This window comes from Rhipicephalus microplus, chromosome 2 (genome assembly GCF_043290135.1).
Source record: "Rhipicephalus microplus isolate Deutch F79 chromosome 2, USDA_Rmic, whole genome shotgun sequence".
NCBI classification, from domain to species: domain Eukaryota; kingdom Metazoa; phylum Arthropoda; class Arachnida; order Ixodida; family Ixodidae; genus Rhipicephalus; species Rhipicephalus microplus.
This window is the reverse complement of record NC_134701.1, coordinates 202,133,188-202,159,047: the sequence shown is the minus strand read 5'-3', so window position 1 is coordinate 202,159,047 and position 25,860 is coordinate 202,133,188. Positions and strand designations below refer to the sequence as shown.

Genomic DNA, 25,860 nt, shown 5'->3' with positions numbered 1-25,860 from the left:
AAGCATCCCTCGTTCGGTGGTGTCACGCGTCAATTGACCGCACTCACACTACGCATGTGCGCCTCCTCCTTCCCTCTCTCCAGCAGCTGCGCGCTACTCTCTTCCCTTCTATCCTACCACCCAGTCGCGCTCGCTCCCCATTGTACATGGACGCATAGAGTTTCCTAGAATTAACTAGAGGGGACTCTTGCGCTGCGATCATTCTGCGAACATGGGAATCATGTGTAGTACACGGATTTGCCTAGTCTCCATACTTGCGGAAGACGAATGGCACTTGTGCCTTCGTTTATTGCCGTTTTGTTTCGAAGGAAAGAACAAACCCGTTTGAACTTCGTGACCAGAATTTAAAGAGTGAGACTAAAAGATTAAGGTGGTTGAGCGCCACCACTGAATGATGGCTGATTTTTGTTTCGTGACAAAACAGCTTCAAGCAACACGAACACACATAGAGCCAGATGTACGAAGATTAGACAAATCCGTGTAATTCCCATCATTCTCATTCTCACTGAAGCACCGTGCGTTGCAGCTCCCACAGACAACAGCGCCAAAGTTCCCTCTAGTGCATATTTAGGAAACTCTATGCATGGACGTTTCCTCCCCTTTCTCTCTTCTCCTACGCTCCCCCTATCCAGCCTCACAACGCCACCGCAAAGAGCGTCTCTAACCCACGCTCACTGCCGCCCACCCCTGCCCCGCCACGGTGGTCTAGCGGCTAAAGAACTCGGCTGCTGACCCGCAAGTCGCGGAATCAAATCCCGGCTGTGGCGGCTGCATTTCCGATGGAGGCGGAAATGTTGTAGACCCGTGTGCTCAGATTTGGGCGCACGTTAAAGAACCCCAGGTGGTCTAAATTTCCGGAGCCCTCCACTACGGCGTCTCTAATAATCATATGGTGGTTTTGGGACGTTGAACCCCACATATCATCATCATCATCATCATCACTTCCTCTCCCCTCCTCTAGGCGTCCCTACCCTTCATGTGGCGTCCCTTCATGCGGCGTCTCACAAAGCCGCCGCATGAAGCGTCTGGTAGCGATCTTCCTGACTGAGAAAAAAAAGAAAAGGAGTGCTTCCGCTGCACAATCACGATGCTCCGCATCACCACATGGTCCCCTTCGGGGATGGTGGTGGTGAAAAACATTTATTGAAACTATTTACAAGTGAGAGGTAGGTATAAACTCTAGGAAGAGTCCCTTGTCCGGGAATCATGTGGCTTCCGCGGTGGCACGCGCCCTGGCCCCGAGGGCTCTTTGACCCTGCAAGGCCGAGCAGCCGAGCAGAGCTGCCTCCCAGCTCTCACGGGTAGGGGGTGAAGGGGAATTGATTGGAGGGGGAAGGGATCGCCGGCTTAGATAGGCATGCCCACACCATGTGAAAACTATCCGCAAGCAGATTATCATAGTGTGGGCATTTCCCGGAGAAGACTGGATTGAAATGCCTAATTACTGCCCGGAACAATACTGTGGCGTAAGAGCCAGCGCTCACCTGCCCTTTTCAGGCCCGTCGCCGAGGGCGGAAACGAGAGCCTGTTCGGTTTGTACATCGCTGTCGTCTTTCGTCGTCTTTCGAAAGGAGTTGACCGGATTATGTTCTGGATCGTCAAGTGATGGAGGACAACGGGGTTTCCCGGTAATCAAGTGCGTAAACTGAGGCATCGGCAGCCTCGTTACCAACTAGTCATGCTGAAGCTGGAGTCCAGAGGACTAAACGTGCGTTTTAGTTTCCAGATAATAACATCCCTTCAAGATTTAAGTGGCGTGACGCGTGACGTGACCTTTTGTAAGATTTTGGTACGCACTCCACTAATTGGTAATAAGGATCTTAAATGCGGTGTTCGCTGCCGCGAGAGCTAAGGCGACTTCTTCCACGTCAGTAATGGCCGGAGCTCGAAAAGTGAGCCCCTTAACAGAACCGTTTTGATGGACAATGGCTGCTGTGTACCCCCTTCCCCCTGTTGTGAGGGCCACACACGTCCGTGTACAAGGCTCCAAAACGAGACATTGCAAGGCTGTAACCCACGCAGTTCGCTTGTCTTCGTGAGTCTCTCTGGTATATACTCCCCAGCTATGTTTTGGTGCAGAGGCTGAATAACCAATGTACCACGTCAGTCCTCTGGGATCTTGGTCCGCTCTTCTGCCTGAGAGAGCTGGTAGCTACGGTGGCGGTGTAAGAGACATCTCCCAGCGTGCGACCTGGTAAGCTGCAGATACTGGCTATTGAGATGGGCCCCGTACGCGTTGGTTATGCCCAAATCTGCAAGGCGCTGGTTAGACGTCGAGTTCGGGAAGTCGAGGGCGCGATTGTATATCTTGAGGAGAATGCATTCGAGTGTGTCCACACCGCATTGGAGCAAACGTAGGTAGGGTGTCGACTACAGGATTCGGCTAGTACCAAAAGTGTTGGCAAGGTGCTCTTCATCGCGGCTTCTGAGACCCGCTTGTTCAAGACCCGACAGATCATGAGGCCTACCTGATCTCCGACCGTACGTAGCTTACGCAGGGCTGTGTCCGCTTTTCAGCTGTTCTTTATAAAGAGCCCCAAGAAGCGGATTCCTTGGCGTTCCGGGATTAACCCTGGGCGCAAGGAAACTGCAATTTTTGTCGTGTCTTTTGGTTTAGAGCGAGGATGTGCATGACCAAAATTTTTGGAGAGCATTCGGGGCCGCAGCGATGGGCGTAGTCTTCCACGACCGACGCTACTTCCTGTAGGCTGGACCCAATGCCGCCAAGGGAACCCTGGGTTGCCCACAGCGTGATATCACAGGCATAGAGAGCCTGCGTACACCGGGGATATCTTTCAGCAGTAGGGGGAGATGAGCCATGACGAGGTTAAACAGAAGAGGAGAGGGGACCACACTCCGTGGTGTTCCTCGAGTACCCAGAGGATTTAGGTCATGCTCCTTTTCTTGGATGCGGAGCTACGTCTGCCGTTCTCTCAGAAACTGATGGATGAACCTCAAAACATTATGCCCACAGTCTGTTTCGGACAGATGGAAAGACTAATTTTGTTCGTAACGTTATGTAAAGCCCCTTTTAGATTTAAGGCAAGGACTACTTTATTATTACTGGGATGCTCGATCGGCAAATAAAGGGGCCCTGCGACACTCTTAGGGCAGCCTTATTTAGCACCGTAACGCGTGTAGCGATGGTTACTGAGACGAATGCAACAATAGTTATAGAAATTAGTACTCGGAAAGGGAAGTTGTGAGTCCACAAAGCTCGAAACTCGAGCAGACGACGACGAGAAGCGTTCTCTTTTGCATTTCATTGCGTAGTGACGACAAACCGCTTCGAATCACATTGCGCGTCTCATAAAGACATACGGAAATGTCGCCTCATGGTGGCCTTCTCACAATACCTCGCTACCACTCTTTTTGATGGCATCATTGGCATGGTTGCTACGAACCACGTGCATTGGGTAACAGAGCTTCCACGGTGAAACTGCGTAATGGCGTCATCCATTGGAGGAATTGGAGTGACTCACAAACTCTGCGCCGGAGCACTCCACTCTGGCGGAGGCTAACAGAAGAGAATCTACCGATAGGCACACGCCCTCCTCCTGGAGCAAATGACAGGGTCAGAATGGAAACACGATGCGCACGTCTTTCTTCTTGCTTGCATTTAGTTTCCTAATATACACTAGAGAGAACTCTGGCGCTAGTGTTCATGGGAGCGGCAACACACGGTGCTTTAGCGAGCATGAGATTGATGGGCAGTACACACATTTGTTTAATTTTTATACCTCTGGCCTGCTTCTGGCTTCGCGTTTGTTCGTGTGGCTTGGAGCTGTTTTCTCACAAAACAAAAATCAGCCAATGTTCAGTTGCGCTTCACAACCTTTTTATTTTAGGCTTACCATTTCAAATCAGGCCACAAAGTTCAATCAGGCCATGAAGTTTTTCCTTGAAAATGAAACCGCAACCAGCAATAAACGAAGCCGTGAGTACGATTCACCACACGCAAGTACGAAGACTAGGCAAATCTGTGTACTACCCATCATCCCCATGGTCACTGAACGATCACACCACCATATTCCCCTTTAGTTAATTTTAAAAATCTCTATGTTTTCTTGAGTCACTGGTCAGTGGCTTGAGTGGGCACGCTAGCAAACCATGAGCTCTGACGCGAGTGCAACTGACGCGACCGGAGTCCGTTGGCACGCCCAAAGTTGGCACCATTTCACGGCACGGAGCACTTGCGATTTCCTGTCAAATTCGCTCATTTTCACCGAGTAGAAAAAGTTGCTCAGTTGAGTGGATCTCGCGATGGAGCTGCTTCAGATTTACCAATAGAATATACAGGGAGCACTCTCCATCCGCCAGTAGAATAGACTTGCTCTGCATGGAGCAGAAAGTATTACCGGAAGTGCTCTGAATCTGGCAATGGATCACACTATAAGATACAAACATATGCTTCGGACCAGGTCACTTCTCGTTTTGTTTGCTAGACGTGTTCTACGGCAATCATAGAGCTTCCTAAAATTAACTAGAAGGGAGACTGTCGCTGTGATCGTTCAGCGACCACGGGAATGATGGGTAGTATACACATTTGCTTAGTCTTCGTACTTGCAGGAAACAAATCCTACTTGCGGCTTCGTTTATTGTTGTGTTTCGGTTTTCTTTTGAAAGAAAGATTCAACCTTTTTAAACTTTGCGCCTTGATTAAAAAAGGTGAGTCTAAAAGAATAATGTAGCGAAGCGCAACCACTGAACATTAGCTGATTTTTTTTTTCGTAAGAAAACACCTCCAAGCCACACGAACACACACGGAGCCAAAGACAGGCCACAAGTGCGAAGTATAGACAAATGTGTGTACTACCCATCATTCTCATGCTCACCGAAGCGCCCTGTATTGCAGCTATCGTAGACGCTATACTCGGCGACAGCTTTTCTTGACAGCACTGTGGAAGCTATAGAGCCGAACCGCCTGCATGTGCGCGCGCCAGGAAATAGTACCTATTTCATTTTCTGATTCTAATAGCTACTTGGCCCGAATAAATAAAACTTTCTTCATTATAAGGATAGAACAAGTATGGGACGCTGTTCATGGAAAAGAAGTTATTGTGCGCCCTAAATTTTTTTTCTTTTTTATTTCTTGGACGGCACCACGTTTTCCGCACGCCGGCTGCGTCTGCTGCTTGCTCTTGCAGCGGCGAGCACAACATCGGCCGTGGAAAAGCTGCTCATCGTTGGGACGCGCCGTCTTTTATACATCACGCATCGAACTTTCCAGCCTTATCACTGGTGGCCGCGCAAGCTCTCAAATAGGCTTCACTGTTCGCGTCTTGCGCGCAATCTTAACAACGATCTACAACACTTGTGAGGCTTCTCAAACACTGAGGCGCAGTCTGCGCCGATCATTGCTGACAGCCTTTGAGGGCGTAAACCGAATACAGCAAAACTGAAACAAGACAGGCCCGTGGCCGGATCGTGCCGCAACCGGCCTTCAATTTCGCCTGTACCAGGGCTCAATACCGTAAACGTTAACATTCAATCACGTGTGGCGCGTACCCGTATATACTGGGCTGAACACGGAACCTAAACTTCTTTGTTATTGTCACACCTGTCCCGTTATTAGGGAGGCGATCGCCGGGCTAATTCCAAGGGCCGAAGTATCGGCCCCCCGAACCGCACCACGAAAGCGTGGACAATTTAGAAGTGGTCCTTATTGGTGCGCCAGCGGACGCCGGCTGTGGCCCAAAGAACAAGACAGAGCCGAGAGTTGATAAACAAACAAAATTATATTCTCATTAACGGCAGATCAAAACACAATACACACGTATGCACACTCCACAATAGTTACATACAATACGTCACCAAACAAACAATGTACTACACAGTACAATCAACCACACTTGAAACAACGGACACAGACAACAATACGCACTACAATGCAGTCGCATGCATTGAACAACCAAGACACTTAAAGACCAAAGAGATATAAAACCTATTCAGTCCAAAGTCCTTGGAACAAAAGTCTGAATGATACTCTTCCGAGAATCACTCACTCAAAGACCAGCGTTGTTGTCGTTCCGCAGTCCTCGAAGTTTCTCTTCCAGGAAACTTCCCGTCTTCAATTGGCCACTCTTCAAATTTCAACTTCTTCGCCGGAACACGTCGGCTTCACACTCGCAGCGGTTGCCACGGGTCTTCGCTCGATAGCGGTAAACACACACTCTTGCCTGTAGCTCGAGCCGTCCCTACGGACCAAAAACTTCGCCGATTACACGGCGGACTCTCTACGCACTCTGGCGCTCACTTCCGTCTCCTCCTGTTCTGTCACTACGGGCAGAACCTTCGCCGACAACACGGCGGAATTCCTACGCGCTCCGGCGCTAACTTTCCGTCTCCTCCTGTTCTGTCACTACGGGCAGAACCTTCGCCGACTACACGGCGGAATTCCTACGCGCTCTGGCGTTAACTTCCGTCACCTCCTGTTCTGTCGTCTCGGCCGCTCGATTAAATACCTTCCGCGCCACCTTCCAGAAATTTCTGGTCATTTCGTCGGCGCGATACGCGGCGAAAGCTGGGAAGAGGGCGAGACAGTTGGAATGCCCTCTCCGGCCGGTGAGTCAACTCGGTATGGCCCCGCCCCCTTCGTTCTGGAAAAATCGCGGGCTTGCTGGGCCGCCGAAGTGGGGTGAGGAGGATCGTCTGCGAAGCCGTGCTTCTGCGGGGAGAGCGCGCGCCCGGGAGCCCTGGATGTTTGCTTTCTTTTTTTTTTCTTTTTACCTCGTGGCGTTTCTGCCGCCCGTTGTCGCAAGGATTTGGCGGCGCGCTCTTTTTTAGCGCTCGTTCTGTGACACTGCCCCCCACTTTAAGAATATTATCTCATAATATTCAAAACCACACAAACGAGCGCGAACAGTCACCACACATTCTCACAGACTGTAACACAATCCGTCGCTCGTGACACTTCACATTCACAATATATCACGCAATACAATTGTACATTGTAATTCAATTAAACAACACGTGAAAACACAACCACAAGCACATGAGTACAACACTCCACCACACATTCCCAATAATACAAATGTACAAAGTTCTCTCAGTACAACAAAGGTACAATACTATACATCACATCACAGCACAACACTTCGACACTTGTGACACAGGATAACACAACGTTAACACAACATATGGCACTCAACACTGCCAAACACATTCTGATTCGACCTCAGCACTTATCCTGAATACTTCGAACAGCGCTTGCGCCCCCTTTTGCGGTGCTCGCTCGATCTCTTCTTGTGTTTCCACGTTCTTTTTCGGCGAGCCCTTTCCAACGACGATATCTGAGGCGTCGTCTCAGCCATCGTTGTCTCTTCCGACACCGTTAATGCGTCATTACATTCGACGGGTCCTGTCTGTTTATTTACCCGCTTGATAATGCCTCTACATTTTTCCCGACTGGCCAACTCCGTCTCCTTCACACTGTCGGTCGGTTGAGGTCGTGCCGACTTAAGTCCGGTTGCTCGACCCGTGAACTTATTCGACACGATCGTCTTCTCCTTCGCTGTCTCTTGCGCCGCGGCTTCGCCTTGGGCTCTAGTGAGGTCCGTCACGGGATGCTCCTCCACTGTATCTCGCGGCCGCTGTGTTGGCGAGGGCTCTATCTTCGGGTCTTCTCCCAAACATTCTGGATCACTTGGCCCTCGCGCCCCGTCGATGTTTCCGATGACAAGGTCATACAGGGGGGTCGTCATGCATAACGCAGTAACCTTCCCGCTGAAGTACGGGGTTTCAACCTCAATTTCTGCTTCGGGAAGCATCCGGACCGTACGGTCAATTAGGCAAACCGCGGTTTCGTTCTGCCTGTCAACTCTCTTTCCCGTACCAAATTTCTTCTCACGATAACCGTGGAGCTACCGGTGTCTCTTAGAACCGTAATCTTCTTGCCTGCAATCTTTCCAGGAAGCGTTGGCATTCCCTTCGTAACACCGGTTGGCTGTTTTGACATTACAGCCCCCACAATAGGAATTTTCTCCCCATTCTTCAACTCTACGAATCCATCGGTGACGGCATTATTATCAGATTTCGGTGCCGCTTGCACACAAGATACCTGGTGAGTTTGACTCACTCCGTTCCGACAAGCGTCTGCTTTGTGCCCAGTCTGACCACACTTAAAACATTTTACAACCGTAGGGCTCGTAAAGATCGTTCGACAGTTTTTCGCGCGATGACCCACTCGGTTACACAGAAAACATCGCTGCATGCTCTCTGGTGCACGCTTCTTTTCTTCAGTAGCCAATTTCTTCGAATCCTCGGGACAATCCTTCTTGACCTTGGCCAAATTAGTTCCTCCTTGCGCTTCTAAGAATTTATCAGCCAATTCAAGCATTCCTTCAAATGACTCCGCCTTCCTCTCTTTCAAATACAGCGACAGGCTTGGGTGGCAACTAGTAAGAAATTGTTCTTTAATTAACAGCTCTCTAAGCTCATCGTACTCCTGTGCTGTCCCTGAAAGTTCAATCCATCTGTCGAAATAATGGCAAAGTCGGGCGGCATACTGCGTAGCCGTCTCACCATCAGCTGGCTTTCCTGTCCGAAACCTGTCCCGGAATCCTTCCACAGTGAATCTAAATCGCTTCAACAAAGCCGCTTTCACCTTTGCGTAGCTGGCTGCATCGGTCGGCGTCAGCCTACCGTACACACTGAGCGCTTCACCACTCAAGCAGGTACTCAAAGCAGTTGCCCATTGCTGTTCCGGCCAATTCTGGCTCCTCGCAATCGTCTCAAATCTGTGGAGGTACGCGTCTAGGTCGTCCTTCCTTTCATCAAACGCTACGAGCAGCTTGCTTGGGTTCAAGCGGAAGCCGTGATCCTCCCGTTCGCTGCTTTCAACTCTAGCTTGGACGGGAGTTTCACTTCGCTGTTGCAAACGGAGCCGCTCGAGTTCTATCTCGTGCTGTCGCTGCCGTTCCCTTTCCTCTCTTTCTTCTTTCGCCCTCTCAGCTGCTAGTCTTTCTTTCTCCAGCTCCGCTTCTTTTTCCGCTTTGGCTCTTTCGACCGCCAACCTCTCTTTTTCCAGCTCGGCTGCTTTTTCTTCTTTTTCCCTCTGGGTGACCCACTTCCGTAGTTCGGCGCCAGAAAGACCCATCTTTTCATTAAGAGCAACTAACTTTTCGAGATCCATGGTGTCTCGCAAATAAAACCTTGCCGCGTGCAAAAAGTATCTGCCTAGATCAGTCTATCGGAGCACTCCCCTGCACTCGTTAACGAGAACACTGAACAACACACAAAATCGTTCCGATAGCACTATCAACAACTCGAGGCTCTTTCTCACTACTTTGGACACACTGTGCACCAAAAGGTCCTGTTTCGCGGACGCCAGATTAATTGTCACACCTGTCCCGTTATTAGGGAGGCGATCGCCGGGCTAATTCCAAGGGCCGAAGTATCGGCCCCCCGAACCGCACCACGAAAGCGTGGACAATTTAGAAGTGGTCCTTATTGGTGCGCCAGCGGACGCCGGCTGTTGCCCAAAGAACAAGACAGAGCCGAGAGTTGATAAACAAACAAAATTATATTCTCATTAACGGCAGATCAAAACACAATACACACGTATGCACACTCCACAATAGTTACATACAATACGTCACCAAACAAACAATGTACTACACAGTACAATCAACCACACTTGAAACAACGGACACAGACAACAATACGCACTACAATGCAGTCGCATGCATTGAACAACCAAGACACTTAAAGACCAAAGAGATATAAAACCTATTCAGTCCAAAGTCCTTGGAACAAAAGTCTGAATGATACTCTTCCGAGAATCACTCACTCAAAGACCAGCGTTGTTGTCGTTCCGCAGTCCTCGAAGTTTCTCTTCCAGGAAACTTCCCGTCTTCAATTGGCCACTCTTCAAATTTCAACTTCTTCGCCGGAACACGTCGGCTTCACACTCGCAGCGGTTGCCACGGGTCTTCGCTCGATAGCGGTAAACACACACTCTTGCCTGTAGCTCGAGCCGTCCCTACGGACCAAAAACTTCGCCGATTACACGGCGGACTCTCTACGCACTCTGGCGCTCACTTCCGTCTCCTCCTGTTCTGTCACTACGGGCAGAACCTTCGCCGACAACACGGCGGAATTCCTACGCGCTCCGGCGCTAACTTTCCGTCTCCTCCTGTTCTGTCACTACGGGCAGAACCTTCGCCGACTACACGGCGGAATTCCTACGCGCTCTGGCGTTAACTTCCGTCACCTCCTGTTCTGTCGTCTCGGCCGCTCGATTAAATACCTTCCGCGCCACCTTCCAGAAATTTCTGGTCATTTCGTCGGCGCGATACGCGGCGAAAGCTGGGAAGAGGGCGAGACAGTTGGAATGCCCTCTCCGGCCGGTGAGTCAACTCGGTATGGCCCCGCCCCCTTCGTTCTGGAAAAATCGCGGGCTTGCTGGGCCGCCGAAGTGGGGTGAGGAGGATCGTCTGCGAAGCCGTGCTTCTGCGGGGAGAGCGCGCGCCCGGGAGCCCTGGATGTTTGCTTTCTTTTTTTTTTCTTTTTACCTCGTGGCGTTTCTGCCGCCCGTTGTCGCAAGGATTTGGCGGCGCGCTCTTTTTTAGCGCTCGTTCTGTGACAGTTATGAAGGCTGAATAATGCTGGGAAAACGTTCTGAACAACGAAAAATTTTATATGTACCAGTATATAAACAGCACAGTAACTAGCTGCATGTATGCATTCTCATCAAAGTTTAACTCTGACGTTCCCTTTTTGCATGCATACATTTTGCTAAACACACTAGCGCAGCGAGCAAGCGAAAACCGAAACTGGAACCGAAATCGACTGCAAGCTGCCGGACTACTTGCGTAGTAACACAAATGTGCGGAGGCCCCGCCTCCGTAGCCTTCGCTCCAATGTCAAGAAAGGTGTCGCCGAGTATAGCGCCAGAGTTCCCACTAGTGTATATTAGGAAACTCTATGACGGCGATGCCGGCGTCCACCACCTGTAGAGTTTTGGCTCGCTAAAACGCGTCATGCGTTTCCACCTTCAGTTGCTGGCGTACAAAATATCCTCGTTCTCAGGCCAAGTGTTGTGTTCGTTGTTCTGACAATAAATCATTTAGAAACAGGACTTATTTTCTTTCTGCATCTTGTAAGATCGCCGCGTGGTTGAGTTGCGGTGGTCACCCGGTTGTTACGGCATCAATGGCAATGATTCCACAGACAAGGGGACTCGCAAATCAGAGTGAGAGGCACACATACTTTCTATACCACTTCCAAGGACCAAGGCTGCAAGGCAGGGTTGACAATTGGCCCGGAGGGGGGGGGGGGGAATGAACAACAAGAGAGAAGGCAGGGAGGTTAACCAGGCACATGTCCGGTTTGCTACCCTACGCTGGGGGAATGGGAAGGGGACATAAAGATGAGAGAGAGTTGAAAGAGAAGAGAAAGAAAGAGAGAAAAAAAAAAGGATTGTCAGTCTATCGGCTGGCGCGTATCCAGCGGTGGCACTACACAAAAGTTAAAGGTTGTCACGTAGGCCTGTAGTCCTCAAAAAGCACAAGACAGCTTTGACTACTTTCTGAGCCGAAGAAAGGCGAGGACGGTGTTCCAGTAGCATCTGCATAGAGAGCCCCCGATCGTCCAATTGTCGCAATGCGTCCGAAAGCTTCTGTCTTTCGGAGGCAAATCGAGGGCAATGGCATACCAGATGGTCCATGTCTTCTTTAGCGCAGCAGACGTCACATTCCGCATTATCGGTCAATCCTATGAGGGTTCTATATGCATTTGTGAAGGCAACCCCCCACCAAAGGCGACAAAGAAGCGAAGCTTCACGTCGACGAAGTCCGGGTGGAGGTCGAAGTTCCAGTCGAGGGTTTATTTGGTAGAGTCTCGTATGGCTTATGCTTGGGGTGTTCCACTCCGGCGGACACAGACTACGTGCCAGGTGACAAAGTTGCTTTGCAGCGTCAGTCCTTGACAAAGGAATTGGAAGGATGTGCTCTTCTTGGTGCGAAGTGCGAGCGGCGTTCTCTGCAGAATCATTGCCACTGATCCCACAATGGCCAGGAAGCCACTGAAACTTGACCTCGTGTACTGTATCTGTGACGTGGTGAAGAAGCTTGACAACTTCGTAAGTTAACTGTTCATGGCAACCTCGTGGAAGGACTGACTGCATGCTCTGTAGGGTTGGTTTCGAGTCTGAAAACACAGCCCATTTACTCGGTCTCTGAGATTTGGTGTACTCTAGGGCGCCACGCAAAGACGCAAGTTCTGCCGCCGTAGACGTAGTGGCGTGTGACAACTTGATTCGCAGAGTGATTCCTGTAGCTGGAATCAACACCGCACCGCCAGAACCAGACGCTGTGGTTGAGCCATCAGTGTATATGTGCACGTGGTTATTGTACATTTCGTGCAGAAGGTTCAAGCTCAATTGTTTTAGGGCTTATGAAGGCCCGGTGTTTCAGAGTAACGAAGGGAAACTTGCCAAAGATAAGGCATACTAGAATGCATCAATGGGACCTTTCCCTGTAACTCAGCGATTTTCGTATAGCCTTCGTGAACACCAAGCCTCGTTTTTTTATAGGCTCAGAAATGCTTGGCTTCTCTCCACTCACGCATTTATGACAGTGACAGAATGAAAAAATAATCGTGTAATTCTGTGGTTTTAAGTGCAAAACCATCGTCCGCCTCAGGAAAATCAGTCACTGAACCTAAAGTCAAGAAATTGAATCACGTACGCCTGCAGCAGTAGCATTTCAATGGAGGTGATATGCTAGAGGTTCATATACTGTGTACTGTGAGAGATCGGGGCACGCTAGAGAAGAGATGCGAAAATTCCCAGAGCCCTACGGCGTGCCTCAGTCATAATAAGATTTTAGAATGAGAAAACTTGTGATAATAGTAACAATTTATTATTATAATATTATTATTTATTATTAATATTATTATTACTATTATTGTTAATGATATTATTATTATTATTATTATTATTATTATTATTATTATTATTATTATTATTATTATTATTATTATTATTATTATTATTATTATTATAGCTGGCGCACGCCTTCCCGATACACATGCCCAATTCCTTCGACTGGCAGAACGCTATTAAACATTAAACAACGAACTACAGGAAAAATAAAGATCTGGCGCAGTTATTCTGAAGCAACCGTGGTGATCTGCAGCTTCCGAGAGTTCGACGATAGCGTATGATTGCAACACACTCGCTATTATATCGCTGGAATGAAGCCCATTCCCCGCTGAGTACTGTACAGAAAAGGCGAACGCGCATTGCATCACGTAATGACGCCGTACCAAATCTCATCGGAATGGGCCGCTGCAAAGCAGCTTAAGGGCTTCGAAGCTTTCTCGTAGGGACATCTCATTCGGGAACACAAATAGCGCTGTTATCCCCGGCTATATTGCGCTCGTCGTATTGATCCCTACATCCAGCGAGGTTACGTGATCCGCATCTTTATCTCGGATTGCGACGAGGGAAAGAGAAACTCGAATCGAACCACTATCGCGGCATTGTTTTCATTAATAATGACCTCTTGTCTGATCCTCCCTCGAGCATAAACTACACCGTAGTGGGACCGGCTTTCACAAAAGTCGTCGCGTTAGGCTGATTTCCAATCTTTTGCGACGCAAGGTGGATTTGGGAGACATCATTTGTGTAGAACATTTCTAACGACTTATTTCTCGTTTTCTGCGTTTTCATTTTTGAATGGTTTGCATAATGATTTGAATGGTTATGGGATTGAATGATCTCTCAATTGGGTATGGATACCATTGAATGGTGCTTTCATTGACATAGGATTCATTGTATTCCAAGATCAAATTTATTTTATATTTTCACCGAAGGCTTGGTTCCCTCTGCCTTATTTTATTGCGCAAGATGATGGGGCTGGAGCTTCGAAGCCGCTATCTTTAAAGAAACGCTACGTGATGAGCACATTTTTCATACAGCTTTGATTAAAAGCAAAAAAAAAAACCTTTGCAAGGAACCTTAGCATGACTTTTCTGACAAAAAGGCTGCTTGATTTGTCTCGTGATAATCGCTCACGAACTTTTTTTCCTTGCATTGAGGTTTTTTCATCAGTTTTACATGTATTTGTAGCCATTAATGTCTTGTGTCTTGCGCCAACTTCTTAATATCTCGCGCCAATATAGTCTATCAAACCAATCCAGCTGCATAAATACAACAATATCCGTAGTTTCCCGAGGTTGGAGACAACATTAACTGACCTTGGACGACACCATGGACTCTATATGTGATGCAGTCGCGTATTATACAAGAGAAGGGTTCAATTTTCTGGTGGTGTTTGCGTTCCCAAACCAGGACACTATTATTAGGCATGCACGTCATGTGTGGACACTCCCGTTAATTTCTACCACCTGGGGGTTCCTAAAACCTCATGTACGCCTAGGTCTAGATGTACGCCGACTTCTTGTAGAAGGGAACACTGAAGAACATATAAATTACGCCTACGTAATAAGTTAGAACATTAGTTTGAAACCACAGAGTTTCCTAAAATTATTTAGAGGATACTCGGGCGCTGCGATTGTTCAGCGACCACGGGAATGGTGGATAGTACACGGATTTGCCTAGTCTTCGTACTTGCGGGCAACAAATCATACTTGAGGCTTCGTTTATTGCTGGTTTCGGTTTTTTTTATGGAAAGAACGAACGCTTTTGAGCTTATGACCCGATTTGAAAATGTAAGCCTAAAGAAAATAATGTGGTGAAGCACGACTGCTTAAAATTTGCTGCTTTTTGTTTCGTGAGAAAACACGAACACACACAGAGCCAGAAATAGGCCAGAAGTACGAAGATTAGATAAATCTGTGTACTACCCTCCATTCCCATGCTCGCTTAAACGACGTGCGTTGCATCTCCCAGAGACACTAGCGCCGGAGTTCCCTCTAGTGTATATTAGGAAACTAAATGTTTGAAACTATGGCCTCCATGTGCCGCTATTCACAATCGACTTTTTAGACTTCAACTGGGGCACCCGCTGCGCCAGTGCATCACTAAGATCACGAGCATTGTGGCTTAGTAAGACGTGTTTGGCCAAGCTTTAAAAAACACGGACTTTACAGTTTTGCCACGCGCTACGCAGGAGTGATGAAATGTGACTGACTGTGTATGTTCTGTGTTCTGTGTTTTTTCTCGAACTTTATTCTCCATATTTCTATCTCCGCCATTTTGTTCCCATGTTTAGAGTAGCAAATTGGTTTTCCTAAACTAGTTAACCTGTCTGCCTATCTTTCTCTACTATTTCTTCTTCCGCCAAGTCGGCATACCAGAAGTGTAGCGAAAGATTGCTAAAAAGGAGAAGTTAAACAAGAGATACGCAGGGCAGCCACTCACGCTGAGCGACTCTCCTTGAACTTCATCACACCTTACAATGAGTCATTTTTTTTTCTTAGAGGTCGGGGGTTCGATAACTGCCGTGGCGGTCGCATCTCGATGGAGGCGATATGGTAGGGACCCCTGCACTGCAAGATATGAGTGCACATTGTAAAGCACCAGGTGGCCTAAATTTCTGGGGGCCTCCGAAATGACGTTCCGAATGATTGATTGTCTCTTGGTTTTGCCACGTTGAATTGCAGATTGTGCTTCTGACGTTACAATTTCTGGCAGCGAAGCAGTTGTGGGCCCTCAATAGTCACTGAAACGTGCTGAATTCAATACTTTGTTTCTTTAAAACATACAATGCCGTCCGTACTACGCCTCAAAACGCGTGAACGAAGCAGGTCACATCGAAATGCAAGACCTCTACTCTGCGAGCTTGAGTGCAAGTTTACGGAGGCATTGCTTCACGCCTTCATTCTTGCACTTCCTTGCTATAGCTTACCTCACTTTACACAAAGAGCAGCACTCATGTGTCTACAGCACAGCAATGAATTATATAACTGAGCGTAATATTCTTCTCTTTGGGCTTGAAAGTACCGCTGGGCTGATCACAATAGAGGACGTATGTAATTTGCAGGTTGTAGTATTAATTAAACCCTAATATCTGTTATTGTCTCAATCACAAGGTAATATGTGTATGTGCCTATACTAGCATTTAGGTAGCGTGCAGAGCCAAGTAATAATTAGCGGTACACCGGAGCTTCTCGCACCCGCTGCATCCACCCTATATAGACGTTAATTTTATAAAACGTCTTGTTCTGGTATTTCTACAGTTATTCACTCAAGGGCTACTGCACCACTCCTTTTAACACGCGGTGGCTGAACAAATGTATAGTGCATCTAAGTTTGAGAGAAAGAGAGAGTAAGGTAAAGGAAAGACAGAGGTCAGTCAAAAGACGACTCCGGTTTGCTACCCTGCACTTGAGAAAAGGAAAAGGAGGCGTAGCAGAGTTCAGGAGAGTAAGAGTTTGGAGCAGTAGGAAAAAACTAAAGGGGGAGGGAAGACTGTAGCATCGTCACAACATTGTTCGGTTCGCGAAAAGTCTCAGATGTCGCTCAGTGCTGAGTTCGAGCATGGGATATTGAATTGCAGCCACGGCGACAGCATTTTCTATGATGACGAAATCTAAGAACACCCATGGGCTTGGATTTATGCGTACGCTAAAGAAATACAGGTGGTAAATACTAATCCAGTGAAGCCCACTACGACATTTTAAACATAAATATAATGGATCTGTCACCTAAAACTGCAAGTAGTTAAGGAGGACTGACAGCGAATCGTTTTTCAGTCGCTATTTCTTTTTTAAGAGTTTGCTTCTTATGATCGAGCCTTGGCCACCGATCCCGATGTAGTAGCCACGCTCCCCCTGAGAGAGAGAGGGAGCGTGGCTTGCAGGCTAAGCTTACTTTCGATTTGAAAATCTGTTTCAGTCCACTTTTAATTACCCACCCCAACCTTCCATCCCAACCCTCCACCCCCACCTTCCTATCACCTAGCTGGCTTTGTGTCCGTTTCACTTTTCCATCGCATTAAACGATTAACATATGGTTACTATACCGTTTCCCACATTCTGTGCACTTTCTGCCATTCGTATATTAGATCGATACTCCTCGTGACAAGGGGCGAACTACACAATTTTCAGCTAGACGTTTCATAAGCTTTCGTCAATAACCATTGGTCTGTATATATGCCTGCGCGTAACATTGAATGCAGTGGAAACGCGTATAAAGCACAATGTAAGTTGTTGCCAAACGCCTTCAGGAATTCTTTGCGCTTCAAAGCCATCACGTGACCTCCTTCATTACGTAAAATGAGGCTTCGCGTAGCGCACTCAGTCAGCTCATTTTTTTTTCACTTTTATTCTCTGTGCGCTTTGTTCTAGAAGTGGAGCGCAAAACATAACGTGTAATATTGTAAAGGCGATATCCCCTTGTAGTTCGCTGATCACGCCGTCTTCTTGCGAAAGGTAAATTGCCTGCGGCTCTTCTTTTTTTCGTTTCAGCTCTGTGTTGAAAACCTGTGCTTCATTTCGATCGCTCAAAGTACTATCGCGCGGGATATTGCCGCAGGTGTTCACAACAACGCTTGTGCCGACAGACTGTCACCCGGATTTTAATATTGAGAGATTGCCGACAAAACCACACTTCAATCAAAAAAGACTACCTGCAAGATACCTAACTACTACCAATGTGAGTTTCATCCTACAATCCACAAGAACTGATGCAGAAAGAAAAATTAAGACATTCAGTAACCGCACGCTGTCTTGGAAAACTGTGGCATCGCTGTTTGTATCAACTGGTTAAGGGAGGCATTACGTAACAGCTAGCAACTATTTGGTACGCATTCCTAAAAAGTGTAACCAGCCAAAAAAAAACGACCACAGAGGGGAGAAAAGTCACACACACCACACTGTTGTTGATCTACAGTTGGTGACAAACTAAGAATACGTAAAAAGTTACGCCATCTCTAAAACAGCGCTTGCTGTTCACTTGTGTTTTCATTGTTGCTCCATTTGTATGTTTCTATGTGTGCTTCATCTTTAGGGTCAAAGCTCCTTAGGGTGGGGGCTTGTCCGCCGTTGGCCGTCATAGCCACCCTAGTAGTCGGAGTGCTCACTAGATGGCACTGCGGCAATCGCTCTCATCACCAGCTCGTTCACGCGGGAGCAACTCGAGAGCGGTGGGCGTGAGTTGCACTAGTATTTGGAGTGCTCACTAGTTGTTGCTGCGGCGCTCGCTACCACCTCGTTCACACGCTCGTTCATACGCAGCAACTCAAGAGTGGCGGGCGCGAGTTCATGGACGTAGTACTGGACCGAGACATGGCCTTCATGCGGGGCGTACCAACAAGATGCAATATTGGCAAGAAAACTCCAAGGAACTCTCTGCCGTGGTTCGCCAGCTGGGAAAACCGCACATGTTCCTCACGTTTTCTGCTGCGAAAATACAATTGGGACAGGCTCCTCGAAACTGTGAAACAACTGCGAGAGGTATTCACGGTTTACTGATGTACCGCTGGAGCTTCGCCCACTCATCATCGTTCACTCCTTGGATATTCTGTGACATTTATTTTATTTTATTTGTGTGGCTTCGCTTCGCCTTGCAGCCTCGGGGTCCTCTGCTGTACGTTTCCGTGGCGCTTCTGCTTCGTATTGTCTTGCAGCTTGGAGATTCCCTTGCCGGCGTTGCTGTTTACGTTCAGCTTAGCGAGCCCTATTCTGCTCAGTGGTGCTACATACGCTGCTTGCAATGGTCACGCTAATGCTTTCACAGCATGCGTTCCTGTCACAGCTTACGTTACCGATGCCGTTACAACTGGCGCCAACAATTACGTCCATCGAGATTTTGCGATTGAGAGTGCAAAGGGGGTGAGCTAGCGCACAGCTGTGGCAGATAGAGAGAAACGGGAGAAGTGAAAAGAGGTGTAGGCAACACTCACGCCACCTGAGCCGGAAAAGGAAGAGAGAGACGAGAGTTGGTGCATGCGCAGTGGGAGAGCGAATGCGTAAAGAAAGGATAGACGCAGCCCCGAGCACAGGTTGTTTGGCATCTAAAATTAAAGCGTGCCACATCACTTTGTGTATTGCCCGTCCAAATAGAGCTGCCCTTGGCTATGATGTAATAGTTTGGAGACTACTAAAGAATTCAACTTTTATCCGCACGTACACAGCATCATCCACGCCGGTCTTGATTCGATGCAGATGAAGTTTGTGATTGTGCCGCATTTGACGTGCACCTAAGCGGCAGCAGCGTCGGTGCACGTTTAGCAGCACGTTCAGTTGTTTCCGCAGCATAAAGTAACGAAAAGTGATTGAGCGGAATCTCCCGCAGTGCCTTGCCAGCAATAGTGAAGCCAGCTTTTGCGCACTAAATATATCCGTAACGGGCCCTTTTAGAGGCGAAGCTTCTTATAGCGGCATCCATTCGTCCCTCGTAGTCGTAGTCGTAGTCGTAGTGAGTAAGCAGTCCTACGCTTTGAGCTCGAAGGTGGTGCCGGTGGGAAATTTCTCCTGTGCGTTGTTGAACAACAAAAAATATTCGCAGCGTGCGCGTTAACTAAAAGCCGAATTCTTCTGTCTCTCATTCCCCACTAGCGGCCATTGTCATGTTCCAGTAAAAAACGTTAGTAGAAGTAGAAGTGTTAAAAGCCGACTTCTGCTGTCTCTCATTCCCAGTAGCAGCCATTGTTTACCTCCAAGGTAGTGCCTGGTGAGACTTCTCCTGTGCGTGATTAAACAATAAAACAATTTTTGTTCAAAGCGCTGTTGAGTGATGAAATGAACCAACGAAACACGCCAGATGTTTTCTAAAAGCAAAACGTAAAGATGCCAGATGTTTCTATAGCAAAACAAAAAAAGGACGCCAGCTGCTTAACTAAAGACGCCAGGTGTTTTCTAAAGCAATGGTTTTATGATCAAAACCATATCGATACAGGTTTGTAGTTGCCGATGCTCGTTGCCGTCTGTGTGTGCTCGTATGTATAAGGATGCCGAAAGGCGGGCGCGCAGGGCAGCGGCGACGCGTGCTCACAGACAGGACCCTGAAGTGAGAGCACGCGAGGCCGAAGCGCGCCGGGAAGCTGCGCGACGTCGCCGCCAAGATCCTGCTGTGCGGGAACAAGAAGCCACATCAGGAAGGCAGCGTCGGCAAGATCCCGCGGCACGTGAACATGAAACTGCAGCGGCACGTCAGCGTCAACAAGATCCTGCTGAACGGGAACAAGAAGCCACATCAGCAAGACAGCGTCGGCAAGATCCCGCCGTACGTGAACAAGAAGCTGCAGCGGCACGTCAGCGTCAACAAGATCCTGCTGAACGGGAACAAGAAGCCACATCAGCAAGACAGCGTCGGCAAGATCCCGCCGTACGTGAACAAGAAGCTGCAGCGGCACGTCAGCGTCGGCAAGATCCTGCTGTACGGGAACAAGAAGCCACATCAGGAAGGCAGCGTCGGCAAGATCCCGCGGCACGTGAACATGAAACTGCAGCGGCACGTCAGCGTCAACAAGATCCTGCTGAACGGGAACAAGAAGCCACATCAGCAAGACAGCGTCGGCAAGATCCCGCCGTACGTGAACAAGAAGCTGCAGCGGCACGTCAGCGTCGGCAAGATCCTGCTGTACGGGAACAAGAAGCCACATCAGCAAGGCAGCGTCGGCAAGATCCCGCGGCACGTGAACAAGAAACTGCAGCGGCACGTCAGCGTCGGCAAGATCCTGCTGTACGGGAACAAGAAGCCACATCAGCAAGGCAGCGTCGGCAAGATCCCGCGGCACGTGAACAAGAAGCTGCAGCGGCACGTCAGTGTCGGCAAGATCCCTCCGTACGGGAACGAGAGGCCGAGGCAGCACGTCAACGTCACGAAACAGATCTTGAAAACGTTCGACAATGGGAAGCGGCGAGGAAGCGCATATATCGCCAGGCGAATTAACGGAAGAAAACTTCACGGTATCACTTCCAGAAGCTTCGCCCAATCTCATCATCATTCACCTCGTGGATCTGCCGTCAACTTTTTTTTGGTGGTGTCCAGTTGAAATTAAGTGGCTTTGATCTGTAAGTCTAAAAGCTACGTTAATTGGAAATTAAAGGATAGTTGTTTTCAATGAAATAACACGTATGAACGAGTATTGTAGACATATTCACTATGAAAACTTGCCTTGAATTGAAGGCTTACGAAATAAAACTTGTGAGACAAATACACACTTTAAGCACTATTTGACGCGCAAAATTTGACCCGATAGATTCTTTGGGTGTGAGAAGAAAACGCTCCATAGTCGCTTTATTACTTTCCTGTAGCAGAGTGCCACGTGCTCTAAATCGTTGATCACTTTTTCTAAACACACTACTTCAATGACTCAGCTCGAACGGGACAGCTTTCTGCTCTCCCATAATAGATTACGAAGTACTCTAACTTGTTGAACACTCTTTCTAAACACACACACACACACACACACAATATCTTGTTTTTATCCACAAATATTGTGATTGTGTTTGCACTTATGTATTTTTGTGTTTCCTTCTCTCTTTGGTTCCTTCAGTGATCCATGACCTGTGAGAGTATAGAAGTGCTGTAAGTTATATCAGGTCTATGTTCTCTAATACTAACTTTTTTCTCCAACCCTCTTGCATAAGAGACTACGCTATGGGTACTCTCTGCAAGCGCGCTTGGTTGGAAGAGTGGTTATGATGCTCTAGTTTTGCTTCGCCGAAAATTTGTCGACTTTTCCTTTTCTTTCTATCACTTCTTCTTTCTTTCTCGCTCTCTCTCCAGTTCTCAATTTTCTGTATTCGTTTTCTCGCCCGTGAGGTTATTGTATTCCTCACCAGATTAATCACCGCACGCATGCTTGTATCGAAGCAGAAGGCAAATAAAATAAGAATATGATGAAGAAGAGGACAAAGACAGCTCTTGCTGGTTCATGGTGATAATTACTGTTTTCTACAGTTGAAATGCGACGAGTACCAACAGCTCTGCCACAAAAACTAGTTACCAGCGTGAGACCCAAAATGGCATGAATGGCATAGGGCACATAAATTTAAAAATAGTAAAAAATTCACATTGGCTGCTTCACAGTACACCCTGCCAGATGGAAAACTTTTCTTCATAATGACTGCATGCCCAATAGGTTTGTTAACTGGCCAATAGTTAAATGAAGACACTTCTATTGCTCCACTGACGAATGTTTTTCTTTTGTAGTAATATATACGCACATCGTAAAAGCACGAAAATGGCCAGCGAAATTACGCTGTATTTTACTTTTCGAGCTACACAATGCTGGCTTCCTCCAGAACAATATGACTATGCGTGATCACGTGGGCTGGGCCATTCCGCACTGATTTCCCAAGAGGCCGTCATGGCCTCCCTATGAGGTTGAGTAAAACCGAGATATATCAAGTTTGCACTCGAAAGAGGCAGCTATAATGTCAGGAAAAGAAACAAACTATTGTCAATACCATTGTAAGCGAATCACTTCTCTTGCCCTTTAGGTCTCTTCACTTCAGGAAGCAAAGGAAGTGATCGACAGGGTTGAATTTCTATAGCGATGACACTCTATCCAATGGCTGCTTTTGCATTTTTGAACGACCACGTTTTCACGCTGCCTTTCACTACTCAGTTATCTCTATTCTTCTATGATTTGCGATTCATATATAGTTCAAAAAAAAAGAGGACTCTTTTTAGTGCTAACTTGCCACGTGTACGACTCCCTTTAAGGATACTCGTTAATACGCTTTGGAGAGTCGTGGAACACGAAAGAGAAATACTGAGGCTTCTTTATAGAAAGAAAGGTAATTGATCAGTCAGGAATCATCAAAAAAGCGCAAAACATTCACTTTTTGATTTACAATATGGGTCATTTTTTTTTTATTTTGGCACCTTTCGTTATTTACCAGACCTTCTCACTGTCTAGCTTCGTAAAATTGCACATCGGACTTCCTTTATTTCGTCGTTCGTTGTGGTCGAAACAAACGCAAGCATCGGCAGTAGATACGGTAGATAGACAGGTAGATACGTAAATAGAGAAGTTCAAAGTGCTGGCAGTTTGATATGAAATGCTTTGTATTTAGTACCTAGAAAAGCGTATATTTAAATGCAGCTCCTTCCCGATTATGAAGTACGAACAGCACGAATTCAACATGGGGACGCAAGAACAGAGACAGACAAGATATCTATTGCTTATAGTATTTGTTTGCTTTTTTGCCTTTTCCTGCCCTTTTGTTCTTGAGGTTTTCCGTCGTCAATCCTATTCCCGTATACAGAGTAGCATAGAGGTACCTTCATATACGCGGGTATATTTCTTCGTTTAACTGCGGAGCACTTAGAAGGCTGGGCAGTCGTACGCTGTCATCTTATCATGTCGTGACGAAGGTAATGTCACATATAGTGTAGCCATCTGTAGCATAGAGAGTCGACGCCCGCGTCAAGGACCATCTTCTTCTACTCGTTCTCCGAGTGCCTTGATTATGATGCTAACGCAGGCACAACCACTTATGCCATAGCTGGAGCACATTCAGCACACGCTCACGCCAAAGAGAAATGCTCTTCTTGTTCTTCGAGTGCCTTGCTGATGATAATAGGTGCGGAGCGCTTGAAGGGTGCAGGCTAACCAAGGAGCTTAGGGCAAACACAGGCAAAGATACTCATGAACGCACACAAAAAAAAGAAGCAAGCAAGAATGGAATGAGAGAAAAAAATAAATATAGCAAAACAAATAGAAATTAAAAAAGAACATAAGGCAGAGAAATCTTGAAAAGAGAGCAAGACAGAAACAAACGAGAACATAAGCAGGCAACTGAAGAGAAACATAGAAGGTAATCTACCCAACCCCGCATGTTTTTCAGGCCTTGGCACTAGCACGGTGAAGCTGCCTACCTCTTTCATTCAACAGGTTTCTCTCTCTCTCTCTTTTAGCTGTCTTACATATTTCTTCACGCCATGGCGATTTTACAAGGTGAAAAAGGCAGCTATAGTCGCTGACAGATTTTCTCGGCAATGAAAGGAATGCCAAGGAGCCAAACTATTATTGCGTTTGCGTTTTCCCCGTGGAAAATCATAAAAAAACACCTTACCTTATTTTCTACCTAACGCTCTTCGTAAAGAGACGCGAGTCGTACCAATGAGATATTCTTATAAATTTTACCTAGTGTAGTGTGATTTCGCGTTTGTAAACGTGTGAAAACGTCCCATGTTTCACGTGCACCTCACAGTATGTTTGTTTGTTTGTAGCCTGGAAACAATGCATATACCCACTCGGGAAAACCTCTAGTGCCCTATGGACGGTAACTGCACTATTCCTTGTCAACAAAATAGTGTACAAGAAAGGAGACATTGCAAAAAGAAAATAAAGGCCCAGAGAGTGAGAAACAAAAAATAACAACAAATAAGCACTAATATAATAACCATAATGTGACTTAGGAGCCGACCAGACCGCTGAGCTTGCCAAACCCGAATAATTTGGTGTGTATAAAAACTTTATTCACATTTTAAAAATTACTTCCCGTCTCCTTTTTTTCTGAGTATGTTAAACCTCACAGTCATATTGACGTATTAGTATTCGGATGAGCTCTCGTCCCTCTCCCGCTACTCTAACTACTCGCCGGATGAACTTGCGAGGAATTACACCCTCAAATGGCTGCCTGAGCAGACGTATCATATTGTATGCAATATTATTATTCGAACACGGCCATCATTCGGAAGGTGCACCAAACAGGGCTATGTCGCAGAGGAGGACATGCGAGGTAGCTCCACCCTCATAGCCTTCCCTCCATTGCCAAGAAAATTTGTCCGCGAATATATATACATATGATATGCAGCATATACAAACGCTAAACAGGCAAACTTTTTGTCTTAGACTTGCGGTTCGGTTATTTCGTGAATTTCTTTAGGGATTAGTCTAATCGACTTCACTGTTTGAATTTTTCCACAGCCATAGGTGGGGCTATTACCTGTCACTTTACAGCTCAATATGAAATTTTCCTCATTCAATCTCGGAGAGTTTTACGGGTCAGCTCACATATCACGCTATAATATCAAATAGACCATATAAATACCTACATAAACACCCGGGTCGAGCAGGCAAGTTGCACACTTCGGTCAAAATGTGTTTTGCCAGATGAAAACTGGCAATTCAGGGTGTCAGTTGTCGAACTTGTCGCAGATCTCACTCCCGTTGTAGTGCATTCCGTGAACGCGTTTTACTGCGTCTCATCAGCCTCATGCAACTTGGCTGGCACTGTCTTGCAACGCTTTTACTCTCTTTTTTTTTCGACCATACATATTTCTATATAAAAGTGCTATTATGACAGTCCAATCCTTGTCAAACGAATAGTAAATAAAGAAGTGAAATAAGCAACATTTTTCTGATAAGATTAGTGTTTCTTAGGCATTTGCGGTCTTCTGACATTTTTATAGTGCCTTTTTTCGCATGCCCCATCTTTAAACAAATTTTACACCTTTTCTTTCCTTGTGGACTTTCAAACTAGGCAGCAGCCATTGCGGCGTTACTTTTCGAGGGTAAGCAAACGAGTTTTTTGTTTTTCGAAAAGTGAGATGCGAGCTTGTGGTCGGACTTACTACGAATAACTAATTTGCCACTCTCCCGGTGCACGCAGTTACGGGTCCACCTAGATCGAGGCCAAGAGTTTATTTAATTATCTCAAAGTACGCGCGTTCTTCTATAAGGTTCTTTTTTTCAGTTGGGCACGTCACAAATTTTCACGCCCTACAACTATTCCATACAGACAATGACCCTTAACCTAATGATTAAACAGTTCATTAACGCGTTTTTTGTTAACCGCTCATTTGAATGTAAATTTAGCTAAGTGTGCCAAAGTTTTCCCTCCTCGGCGGAGAGTTAGTTTGCGAAGACGACAGGCGTGCGACCAAAATAGCCTTTTTATTAGAAAGCTTTACTGTCTGAAAAACACCAGGCCTAATCGGAAAGTGCAGCACAGTCACAGTGAAAGCTAGAAGAGCGGCCTTCCAGAGCC

General features: G+C 47.0%; 2 long non-coding RNA genes across 2 annotated transcripts; both read right to left on the bottom strand.

Moving 5' to 3' along the window:
• Positions 1–5,719: 5,719 nt before the first annotated feature.
• On the bottom strand, positions 5,720–7,788 carry LOC142796493 (uncharacterized). Its single transcript, XR_012893885.1, has 2 exons — positions 6,429–7,788; positions 5,720–6,347 (listed from the first exon to the last, which is right to left on the bottom strand). It is a non-coding gene; the product is annotated as an uncharacterized LOC142796493 (long non-coding RNA).
• A 1,716-nt stretch (positions 7,789–9,504) lies between these two features.
• LOC142796492 (uncharacterized) lies at positions 9,505–10,508 on the bottom strand. The gene is made up of 2 exons (XR_012893884.1): positions 10,214–10,508; positions 9,505–10,132 (listed from the first exon to the last, which is right to left on the bottom strand). It is a non-coding gene; the product is annotated as an uncharacterized LOC142796492 (long non-coding RNA).
• Positions 10,509–25,860: the final 15,352 nt, after the last annotated feature.